Raw genomic sequence first — 12923 nt, 5'->3', positions numbered from 1 at the left:
TGTATTTTAGGGGCATTATAGTCATTTCACAATAAAGGAGAGATCAGACGGCAAAACGGACATCACATTTGAACTCAGGACGGTCGAAAACCTTAGGAGGAGCATAAAATGAAAAATGGAACTATTCACATGTACGGTACTATTCACATATACAGTACTGTATACGTTACTGTTCACAGCACTGTTCACATAGACGGATCGATGACGTGGCATTGACCGATGATGTGGCATTGACTGATGAGGTGTCACGATCCTGTTGGACTAAAATTCTTATGTACTGTTGATGGTGACGTGGCAGCATATCAGTGGACGAAAAATCTCGCGTACGATGCATGCATCACACAGGATTATTTTCAACCAAACCGCATTACTGTTCATCCGGGTCAAACTGTGTTACTGTTCATCCGCGTGGTCAAACCGTTGACTGTTGACTGATGACGTGGCGTAATCCTGAGCGTCCAAACTGTTTTTAATCCGATGGCCATGATTTACTCCATATATCTATAAAAAGGGGGCCTTTCCCCCCTAATTTGATATCTCTGAATCCATTTTTGGGATCCATTTTCTGTAATTCTCTCTCCATCTTGTATTTTCTTCGTATTTTAATAAATTCTCATTTTGCCCCTAGTTCAATTATGAGTGGCTAATTTTCTTTCAAGCTTGGGTTGAAGGTGAAGTCTCAACATGTGTCATGGGCTTTATTTGGTAAATTTATTTTCTCTTCCCCTCTAGTTTTTATGGATGTTTTGACTTCTCGTTGACAAACAATACTAATCTTATCTAGTACCGCCTTGGTTTCACCGGCCCTCTAGTACAAGGTTATTATTATTTGGCACGATAAGCCCTTAGCACCATATTGATTAGAGCGTGGTTCATGAGGTGTGGATTCCCCCCTCATGATTTAATTGGCATTAATACGGATTATTTAGCCCATGATGCATGTTGATACAGATCCAGATACCCAAGTACGTCAATTTAATAGATTTTCTCTTCAATTTATTCTCTCCATTGCAATTCCAATTTTAGAATTTATTCTCGCCATTTTAATTTAAGTCTTAGCATATTCCAAATCATTTCCACCATAAATCCAACCACTCATTTACAAAATTAATTCTACACATAATTAAAGTCCACCTCCTCATGGGATCGACACTCGTCACCATTGGTCTATACTACAACAGATTCGTGCGCTTGCGAGTACATTAAAATTTGCACAACAACTCGCGGCCTCTCCCTGGGTCCCTTGCATCACGGTCAGCGGTGGCGCATCTCTTCAAGCGTGGTGACGTCGTCAAAGTCGTCGGTCCCTCATAGTTTCATGCATTTAGTAGCTCGGTCCCTCACGCTCACCGTCAAAGGCTCAAAGCCCTCAGTCCCTTACGCTCACAATCTTCAAGCGTGGTTACGCCGTCAAAGACCTCGGTCCCTCACGCTCACGCTCACGATTTCACGCCGCTCGACTTCGGGCCTCACTGCTCTAACCGCCACTCATCACTCAGCCCGCATCTTTAATCTTCACCGCTGCAGGTTATTTTTTTTAATTTATATTGTGGCAGTCTGAAATTGTGTTTGAATTGAAGCTTATGTGGGGTTAAATTTGTGGAGGTGTTGGTTGCTGCTGGCAGTCTGAAATTGTACAAGTAAAGTCAAAGGTGTTGTTGTATAATTTTATATTGTGAAAATGTTTGTGAAATTTTACATTGCTTTCGGAATTTTTGTGGAGGTGTTGGTGTATATCGGATACAGAGAATGTTTGTTGTCCTTAAACTTCTATTCAGTTCGAAAATGAATTCAGAATTTGGATACAGAGAATGTTTATTGTACTTCTATTTAGTTCGAAAATGAATGAGAAAAAGCTCCACCCTTCAAATTTTTTCTTCTCTTCAAGCACTGCAAAGAATATTACTTATAATTACATTAATCTGCGATTACAATATCTTTGACTTTCTTGTTTCTATTTAATTATGTCTCAATTGAAAAGTAATTTATTTGCATGCATGATTGAGTTATTTAGCTGTGTTTGCTGGTATCTTGAAGTTACTTAAATATTCCATTATTATCATGTTAACTAGTTGAATTTGAATTGCCAATGCCATAATTATGCAATTGTAAACAATTATTGCCGCATAGAAAAGAAAATTCAAGAATAAATTTATAATTAGTTAGCATAATTGTGAAGTAAATTAAAGTTGTTGTTTCAATTCTTTTCATTGAAAGTAAATCAAATTATTAAATAAATCATGATTGCTTATTTCTTTTTATTTGATTTATTTTAGATGTCTAATTATTCAAGAGTTCAAGACAACCTTGATTGTGTAGCCGATGATTTTGAGCATGAAGTTGAAGTTAATGATAATAAAAATGATTCAGCAACAATTGTCACTGGTGGAAACAAGTGGAAAAAGTCATCGTCATCCAAACCACCACTACTAAGGAAACAAATGGCTCCAAGATCAACAGTGTGGCAACATTTCACTAGAGTTCCAAATGATCATACAAAGTGTAAATGCAACTACAGTGGTCAAGAATTTGAATGTGGGACGGTCGGATACGGGACTAGCACTTTGAGAACTCATAACCGTGAAAGATGTCAAAAGTTCAAGGACTTGCAAAAAAATCAAACAACATTAACTCAAGATGTTGGTAGTGATGAAGTTGTAGGAAGAGGATTTAGTCAAGAAGCTTGTAGACGGGCAACCATGAAAATGATTGTTCTTGATGAATTGCCTTTTTCTATTGTGGAGAATCCGGGTTTTAGGCATTTTTGTAGTGTTGCAGCTCCGAGATATCTTCTCTCATCACGAAGAACCATTAGTAGGGATACTATTGAGATGTATTTAGAGGAAAATGCTAAGTTGAAGAGTTTATTGGCGGGGAATAAGTAGAGAGTATCTTTGACCACAGATATTTGCACTTCCATTACAACAGCTAGCTACATGGTCATCACCGCTCACTTTATTGATAGAGATTGGAACTTACATAGGAAGATTATCAGTTTTAACACTGTTAATGATCATTCATCGGAGACCATTGGTAAGCAGCTTGAAAAATGTTTAATTGACTGGGGTATCGAGCGAGTGTTTACTGTAACTGTTGACAATGCAAGTCCAAATGAGGGTGCTCTTAGGTACTTGATTGATAGAGTGAAGACTTGGAGGGGTGATGGCTTAGTGTTGAATGGAGATTATTTGCATGTTCGTTGCTGTGCACACATATTGAATTTGATCATTACTGAAGGGTTGAAGAAATTAGAGCAGAGTATAGTTAGTGTTCAGAATGTGGCAAAGTATGTGAGATCTTCCACTGCTAGAATGCAAGCATTTCAAATTCGTGTGCAACAAGAGAAGATTAATTGCCGAGGAAGTGTGATTTTGGATTGTCCCACTAGGTGGAATTCTACATATTCCATGTTGAATACGGCATTAAAATTTAAGCCGGCATTTGATCGAATGGCACTTGAAGATAAGCTTTATGATGCTTATTTCAATGAAAAAGAGGGTGGGAAGAAGAAAAAGGAGGGGCCGCCATTATACAGTGATTGGGAAAATACTCAACGCATAGTCAAGTTTTTAAAGACGTTTCATGATGCGACTTTGCAGTTTTCTTCATCTTTGAAGGTAACATCAAATCTTTATTAATTTCTTTTAATTTTTTATATAACATTGTTTTTATTTATATACTTTAGCTTTATTAACATTGTTTTTATTTATATAATAGAATACAAAAGACAATTAAAAAAAAAAAAGAAATTCTATAAGCTATATTTTCTATGAGCTATATTTTCTATGAGCTATATTGTTTTTAATTTTTGATATATAATAATATGATGAAGTTTATTTTAGCTTTATTAACATTATTTTTTTTTAGGTGACATCAAATATTTGTTACAATTTGATAAGTCAAACTGAACAATCTTTGGGATCATTGTCTGCTAGTAACGATAGTCTTTTGGGTTTCAAGGCAATTAAAATGAAGGAAAATTTTAATAAGTATTGGGATGGTTGTTTCAAGATAAATAAGTTGTTGATTGTTGCTTCCATACTTGATCCAAGGTGAAAAATGAAATTCACAACACATTGCTTTGAGAAATTATATGGCAAAGATAGTGCCAAATGTGTTGAGATGAAGGAAATGGTCAAGAATTTGTTGATTAAGCTTTATGAGTCTTATAATGCACAATACAAACTGGGTGGAAGTGGGAGTGCAAGTGGAAGTTTAAGCAGGAGCCAAAATTTAGCTATCGGAAGTGGAAGTGGTTCGAATTTTTGGGATTTGGGTGATGATGATGATGTTATGATTGAGGATCCTTTCTCCGAATTTAGTAAAGCGGTTGCGGTTAGTGAAGGTAGCCCAGAGTTATCGAATGAGTTGGATCTTTACTTGATGGAGAAGACTAAAAAATTGCAAAAAGTAATTTGGGCACTAAATTTGATATTTTATTATGGTGGAGGGTGAATAGTGCTAATTACCCAATCTTGTCAAGTATAGCAAGGGATGTTCTTGCTATTCCGGTGTCTACTGTTGCCTCTAAGTCTGCCTTTAGTACTGGAGGTCGTATATTAGATCAGTATAGAAGCTCTTTGACTCCAGACATGGTGGAAGCATTGGTATTGTTACAGAATTGGTTGCGGACTTCTCTTTTCGTGGATACAACGGCGGACCTAAATAAATTAGTTGAAGACAATGAGTTTATGGATCAACTTGCGGAAGGTATATTTTGTAAAACTTTAATTTAAATTTACTTTTTAAGTATTATCAACATTATATAATTTGTTTAATTTTAATCTAAGTTTATTTTTTTAGTATTACTAACCTTGTTCAATTTGTCCAATGTTTTTATGTAGAACTTTGCAAATCAACAACGGCCGACCAACTTTGTAGGTCAACATGAAAATTGCAGTTGAACATAAACCATTTTAGGTAATTAAATTGATATATATTTATTAATTAATTATTAAATCACTTTATTTTATTTAGTTTAAATTTAATTATTGAGTGCTTTGGCTCACTTTGAAAGTTTGAATTTTGATGTAGGTGATGTGGGTGGCGGATGAAATTGTTGCTTGTGTATTGAAGTTGAAGGCTTCTCTTATTTTGTTTTGTTTAGAGTATGGGTTTTCATGTAAATGATGTGGGTGGCGGATGATGTGGGTATTTGAAGTTGTTGCTTGCGTATTGTAGACTTGTTGTGTTTTATTTTTCTTGTTATGAACTTATAATTTGTAATAGATTTTAAATTTAGGTGTATTTTTTAATTGTGACTATTTTGTATTAGTACTTTTGTTATTTTGCTTTAGTAGTCTCTTTGATTAGTTAATTAGTTTTGCATTTGTGCGCAGTGATATATGGTTCATGGCTGCTATTTTGTATTAGTACTCTTTTTTTTTAAAAAATGTTAGTATACAAGACTATTGGAAAATATTAGTATACAAGACTTTTTATTTTTCTTGTTGTGAACTTATATTCTGTAAAATGCAAGTAAAAATTGTAAAATGCAGTGAGATTAAGTGAAAATCATAAAATGCGGTAAGACATTTGGTTAAAACTGTAAAATACAGGAATATGTGCGAACCGAACCAAACCAAACCGAACCGAATTTTAGAACCGAACTGAACCGAAATATTTCGGTTCGGTTAAGTTCGGTTCGGTTTTAAAATTCGGTTCGTGTTCGGTTTGAGTTTTTAAGAACCGAACTGGAAAATGCCCACCCCTAGTGCTTTTATTGTGTGCCCTAAATCCTCACATGGAAAGGAAAACACAATCCCAACTGCCACTTTAGTTCATGCATGCTTAACTTGTACAATTAATTGGCCAATTTGCAAAGCCAAAGCCCAGCACGCGAATCATTCAAATTGCCAATTAATTTTTTAATGCTCCCCCACGTGCTTGAAATATTTGTCTTTTTATTTCTTTCCCTTTTGCTTCCACATTATTTCTATTAGACTCCAATTTGTTTCCTCTTTAAGCTTCATTTCACATGAATATTCCCAATATTGCTGCAATGACAAAATATAAAAATGAAGATAAAAATTAATATAATAAAATATAATTTAACATAAAATTAAGTTATGGAAGCATTAAAATAATAGATAAATTATGAGCACATCAGCTTCATTCTTGGTCATGGAGCTTACAAATGCAGAAATAGGTGTAATCATACTTTTGTTCCAAAACAAAGGAGAGGGGCTGCAGGAGGCTTTAGACCTAGGGGTGGACAATTTTTTGGAGGAAACTTTGGTAAAGGAGGAATCGGAAGAGGATTCAGTGGAAATTTTCTTGGAAATTTTCCTGAAAATTTTCCTAGAAGTGGAAATTTCCAAGGATATGTTGCATATCAACAACCACCACAGGGCCATCAGCCACAAATGACACCAAGTTTTGTGAATCCTCAAGGTGCTCTTAGCTTCTACAATGGATACACACCTGCTGCAATGTATGCAGGGAATGCCGGTTCAAATTCTATAAATGTTTCTTCTAGTACTATGTGCAATACTTCTGGTTATAATGCTGGAGTTCCTCTTGCTTATTACAATGTTGTTGTTGATTAGGCTTGGTGTATAGACTCTGGAGCTACAAATCATGTAACACAGAATGCAGGTATTCTCTTATCCTGTTCAAATTATACTAATGTTGAGAAGTTGCATATAGGAAATGGCTTAGGCTTACAAATTCAGCATGTTGGCTCAGCAATCTTGAATACTCTTGCAACTCAAAATCTCTATCTCACAAATATTTTACATGTGCCTGATATAACCAAAAATGAGATTTACTGGGTTACTTCAGAGATTCAAAACAAGTTTAAGGATCTCCACAATGTTAAGTGCCATTATACACCAAGATCTTGTAACGCGATTGCCCACTCATTGGCTAGTTTAGCTTTTGATCACTTAGAAGCTGTTGTTTGGTTGGATTCTTACCCAATCGAAATTATGAATGTATTCAACTCTTTTGTTTGAATGAAAGTTAGTATTCCTTTTCAAAAAAAAAAAAAAAAATCATGCCTCTGTAGCTCAATGTCCATAATGAATCTAAATTCAGAGGTGGTCTTAAGGCTTCAATAATTGCTTTGTGGTTTACTTCATTTTCCCCCTTCATCCCCTCCGGCACTTCCTTATCAAATTTTAATTCCAAATCAAGGAGGCTCCTCTTTTTCTCAAGCTCTATAATTTTAAAGGGAAATTAAAATGAACTAACTTTCACAGTTAAACTTAGAAGATAGTAAATTTACTTATATTATAGAGTGATTTTAGTTTTGAAAATGGAGTCTAGAGTAGTAGATACGAGGAAGAAATAGTCCATTTTATAAGAAAAATAAAAACGTTAAAAATTAGGTTAATCGTTCTTGTCTTTAAGGCATTACAATTATTATTACTACTACTACTATTATTCTTATTTAAGTGGGTTGGGTTTGATTTGACGGATTCATCGTAATTAACCCAACAAAACCCAATTATTTATTGGGTTTAAAAAAATTAACCAATTAACACACAATAATTCACTCAACTCATCAAAATTAGATTTGATTGGATTGGGTTGAATTAAATCCATTGGATTGGATTGGATTTGCCCAACCCTAGTTGGCATAACATATATATGCTTATAACATTAGAAATTTAGCCAAGCCAAATTCTTATTATATTGAAGACAACAACAAGAGAAAGGCAATTGCAATGAAAAATCAAACATCCATCCATTTAAATTATAATTAATAATTATTCTTGTGCGAAAGCATCATTGGCCACTATATTTATAGGTTTAGGTTGAAAGAAAGATTCCAAGTAATGTCATAGAACATTTCGCTGAGCCCAAAGACATGGTGAAACTTCTTAAGTAAAAACATAAAAGTATTGAAATCCCCAAATTGATTCTTGTTAGTGATTTGAGTTGGTATCTCAAAATATCAATATCCCATGCATATTGCTTAGACAAGAGCGCACAAGCTAATTTATATATAGAAATCAAATATAATGCGATAGCAAGCCTATTAAGAGGAGGCCCATGCACATGAAACCAAGCCCAACGGAGAAGCGCATTCTGATAATTTATTATTATCAGTAACACGTAGGGGAAGACAATAACTAACACACACGCAGGGGAAGACCCTATAGAGATGACGTGCACAGGCTTGGCCTCATTTATGCTTTTACCTTTTATTTTAATTTTTATTTATATTAATTTGAATTATATTGAGAATTTGATTCCTAATCAAACTAGGATTTAATCAAATCCTTTTATAATTATGATTCAGAATTGAAAAAGGAAAAGTAGCTAGGGCTTATATCTATTTAAAGAACAAGTTGTACCACACAATAGGCATCTGAAATCTGCTCTCTGTTTCTCATTGTTTCCTCTATTTCTTTTCTTCGTCATTGTACATTCTACTATTCTAAACTATCGTGTTGAAATGCAGCATCACAATAGTAATCATTTTATCCAAAGATCAAACATATCTGTTAATCCTTCTTCGACTAGATATTGTATTTGAGGTGTGGAATTTAGTCTTAAGGACAGTACTATCGCATGCCTTGATTGTTTGTTGTTTTCTGTCAAAATTTCTGATCCTAAATTTCCAAAATCTTGAGACCAAAATATGAATAATATCCCACCGCAAGATCTGTCTTCATTAGCCGCCGAACATCTGCTCCTGTAGCCCTTGGACTTCCTGCTCTTGCTGCTGATCTTCCTGCTGCCAACCTTTTCATAGTTGCTTTTGTTATCGTCACTGGAAAAATCTTGCCAAATGCCTCCAAGATTAATTTGTTCAATGGAAAAAATTTCAAGCGCTAGCCAAAAAAGGTTTTTGATGTACTAGATGTTGATAAACTTGCTGCTTATTTACAGTCATCACCACCAAAAGAAGGCACTGAAGATTATGACAAGAAACTCCAGACTAAAAATATTGGTAATAAAGTCTGTAGGTACACTATATTGAAATTCCTAGTTCCCTCTACAATATTTGTTATCTATTTAAGAATGCATCTGAGTTATGAGCACTATTTAAGAAAAAAATATGTGATTCAAGATGCTAGGACTCAATAATATTCTATTGATGATTTTCTACATTTTAGGATAGTGGTGGTAAATCTATGTCTGGCCAAATCCATGACTACCAAATATTGGTTAATAATCTTAAAATGGAGGAAGTATTTCCCCCTGAATGATTTGTAACTGATTGAGAGAAAAACAAACACATCAAATTAAAAGAAAATTATTGAAAGAAAAACAAACACATCAAATTTTTGCATGGTTCACCAATCAGCCAATATACATCCACTGCTCCAAGCAAACTGATCTTTAGTACATTCCTCTAAAATAAGTTGGTGTTATACCTCGAGACTTCAAAAATTACAATTGACTTTAAGGTGTTAATATATCTTTAGAAATCCATGGTGCATATCCCGCACTTTCTTCAACTAAGTGTTTTCCAATACTTATAATTACTTAATTAAACAAACAAATAAATTTTAGAAAAAAAAAAGTATGTAAGCAAGTGATAGCTTAACAATGTGTGAATTTATATGTAAGCAAATGAAAATTTTTAAAATATTAGAAATATCAAATTTTATCTCAAACCAACCTTAGAAAATGATTGAAGTTTGCTTTAACCATTAGAGACATAAAGCACAAAATTTGCATGCAGTCGACCAATCATTTTGCTCAACTAACTAGCCACTTGCCAAGGTCTGGCCACAATGCCACAATATGGTGCCGGGCTCTCTTTGTCTGTGGTTGCCATTTAAAAAAATAATATATTACTTAAGAAATTGTGAAAAAAATAATACTAATAGTAAGAAGAAAATAAATAAATAGAAAATAAAAGAAAGATATAATTTTATCACAATCAAGTGAAAAAAATAAAAAAATTCTATATAACAAAGGGAAATTATTAGTCATGTACCCTTAAATGACATCAGTATCAAACGTGCTACAATGCTTTTCGCTTATATCACTCGTATATCCTAAGTTGACAAAAGAGTTCTGACGTCCACCTTTTCGCTTACTACCGTTAAGAACTTAACAGAATTTGAGTAAAATGACTATTTTACCCTTTAAACTCAAAATGAGGTAAAAAAATAAATTTACCTTGAAACTTAATGTAAATTTTCAATACACATTTTTTTTTATTTTGTTATTTACAATACATTTTTTTATTAAAAAATATGAATTGTTAATGCTACATATTATTAACAATTATCCATAAACAATATCCATCTTATATCATAAAAAATTATTAAAAACATATTATTTACAATTATACATATTATACCATAAAAAATTCAAGTTGGAGTTTGGAGGAGTAGATCTTCAATAATTTAGGTTAAATTTTGGAGAAGTAGATTCGGTTGTAAAGTAGCTTTTTTTTTTTAGCAATTATTAACAATTATCCGATAAATGGGATGACATGTCATTTTTATCAAAATATATCATATGACATGTCATTTTTTACTAGGTAAATGGGATGACATGTCGTTTTTTTTAAGACTAGATTACCGTTATGATGTCAGTGCTCACAAACGGCAGTTAACGAATTGGTGGGCGGTAGAAGTGTTTTGTCAACTTAGGGCATACGAGTGATACACTTGAAAAGTGTTATAGCACGTTTGATACTGGTGTCATTTAAGGGTATATAGCTGATAATTTCCCTATAATAAAAGACAAATATTTGTTTTATATATTATATGTGATATTTTATATTTAACATCGAAATTTTCACATAGTTTGTTTCTTGTCTCAACTTTATTATTTTAAATACACCAAAAAAAAAATTCCTGTCCATTTATGTTTTACCTCAGCTGTTGCTTGTTCAACCTCAGTTGTTGCATGTTTCACGTGACCTTTTTACATATAAATTTCATGTTAAATGTTTGACCTCAAGTGTTGCATGTTTCACTTTAATTATTGCATGTCTTGAATAAAGTCAAAAAATGAACATTTTTGGTCTGTTTCATATTTGACGTCCATGTTGCATGTTTGAGTTAGTTGTTGCATCTTTCACGTAAATTGTTGCATGTTTATGTGGCTCTCATGTTTAACATTAGTTATCACATGTTTGACCTCAATTGTTGTATTTTCATGTGATTTTTTTACATGCAAATTTCATGTTACATGTTCAACCTTAAGTGTTGCATGTTTCACTTGAATTGTTGCATGTCTTGAAAAAAGCGAAAAAATAAAAATTTCCCCGTCTGTTTCATGTTTGACGTCCATGTTACATGTTTGACCTCAATTGTTGCATCTTTCACGTGAACTATTTTGCATGTTTACATGGTTCTCATGTTTAACCTCAATCATTGCATGTTTAACCTCACCTGTTGCATGTCTCACGACTCACGTGACTTCTTTACATGCAAATTTCATATTGCTTACTAACCTCAAGTGTTGCATGTTTCACTTGAATTGTTGCATGTCTTGAATAAAGTCAAAAAATGAAAATTTCCCCACCTATTTCATGTTTGACATCCAAGTGACCTTAGTTATTGCAAGTTTGGCATGACCTGTTGCATGTTTACGTGGTTCTCAGTTTAAGCCCAGCCATTGCATCTTTGACCTCACTTGTTGGATGCTTCACGTGACTTATTGCATATTTATGTCATACTCATTTTTAACCCCTTGATATATGCACCAATTTTTTTGTTGGACAAATTTATCTTTTGCCTTAATATTAAAGGAATATTGGAAATTAAATATAATGTAAACTTTCGTCCATTAAAACAAACCAAAATATGAATATATATATACGCTTAATTGCTAGCAAGTTTAGATACATACATTTATTGTATCTGTGTAAACCAAAATCAAATGCACTAGCTAACTAGATCTTGCTAATATGGAGTGTACTACTTTATTTTGCTTTATGTTCATCCAACCACTACAAAATTTTAACATGTACTTTGCACCACCTTTTTTTTCACACTTGTATCAACTAGCCACTTTTACATTAACACTATTAAATAATTTTAATAAAATAACAATTTTACCCCCAAATAAATTAAAAGACTATTTTATCTTATAAAAATTTTTAAAATTAAAAATTATAATCATAAAAAAATCCCTAAATTTTTTATAAAAAAATTCTCAAATAGAGGTGCTCAACTGATTTTTACTAAATTTAGATTTTACAAAATTTTAATAATTTTTTATTAAAAATTATATTTTTACAAAATTTTAATATAAATAAATGAATTTATTTATTAAAAAATTATAATTTTGTAAAATTTTATTAAAATAACTAAATTTTTTTCTTCAAAGAATAAATCCTAAAATTTTAATAATTTAGGGAATTTTTTTTAAATCCCAAAATTTTACAATTATTTTTATAATTATAATTTTATATTAAAATAAAAATTCTAATTTAGGGATATTTTTATCATTATATTTTTTTTATTTTTTAAGGTTTTTATAAGATAAAATGGTCTTTTAATTTATTTGGGGGTAAAATTATCATTTTATTAAAATTATTTAATAGTGTTAATGCAAAAGTAGCTAGTTGATACAAACGTGAAAAAAAATGTGGTGCAAAGTACATGTTAAAATTTTGTAGTGGTTGGGTGAACATTAAGGCAAAATAAAGGTGGTGCAATGATAATTTCCCTTTAATTTATTCATATGAATGAGCCCTTTTTATTCAATAAACGGAATCCCCTTTTTCTTAGTTTATTTATACAAATGGGCCGAATGGCAAAGTTGTAAATAATTGAGTGGTTACAGTTGTAAATAAAAGTACAAATAATGATAGTTTTGTGAACTATGCCAATGGTATTTTTGTAAATTTTCTAAAATTTTAGACGGGTTGTAGCCCACCTCAACCCACACATAGCCTCGCCCCAGCATTTATGTCATTATAAATCAAAATAAAAAAACGAATTAGGTTTTATAATTTAGGAAATAACCATATTTTATAAAAATATTCTTAAAATATAATA

Source organism: Citrus clementina, unplaced genomic scaffold, assembly GCF_000493195.1.
Source record: "Citrus clementina cultivar Clemenules unplaced genomic scaffold, Citrus_clementina_v1.0 scaffold_5, whole genome shotgun sequence".
Classification (NCBI taxonomy): Eukaryota; Viridiplantae; Streptophyta; class Magnoliopsida; order Sapindales; family Rutaceae; genus Citrus; species Citrus x clementina.
This window is presented reverse-complemented; position numbering follows the sequence as displayed.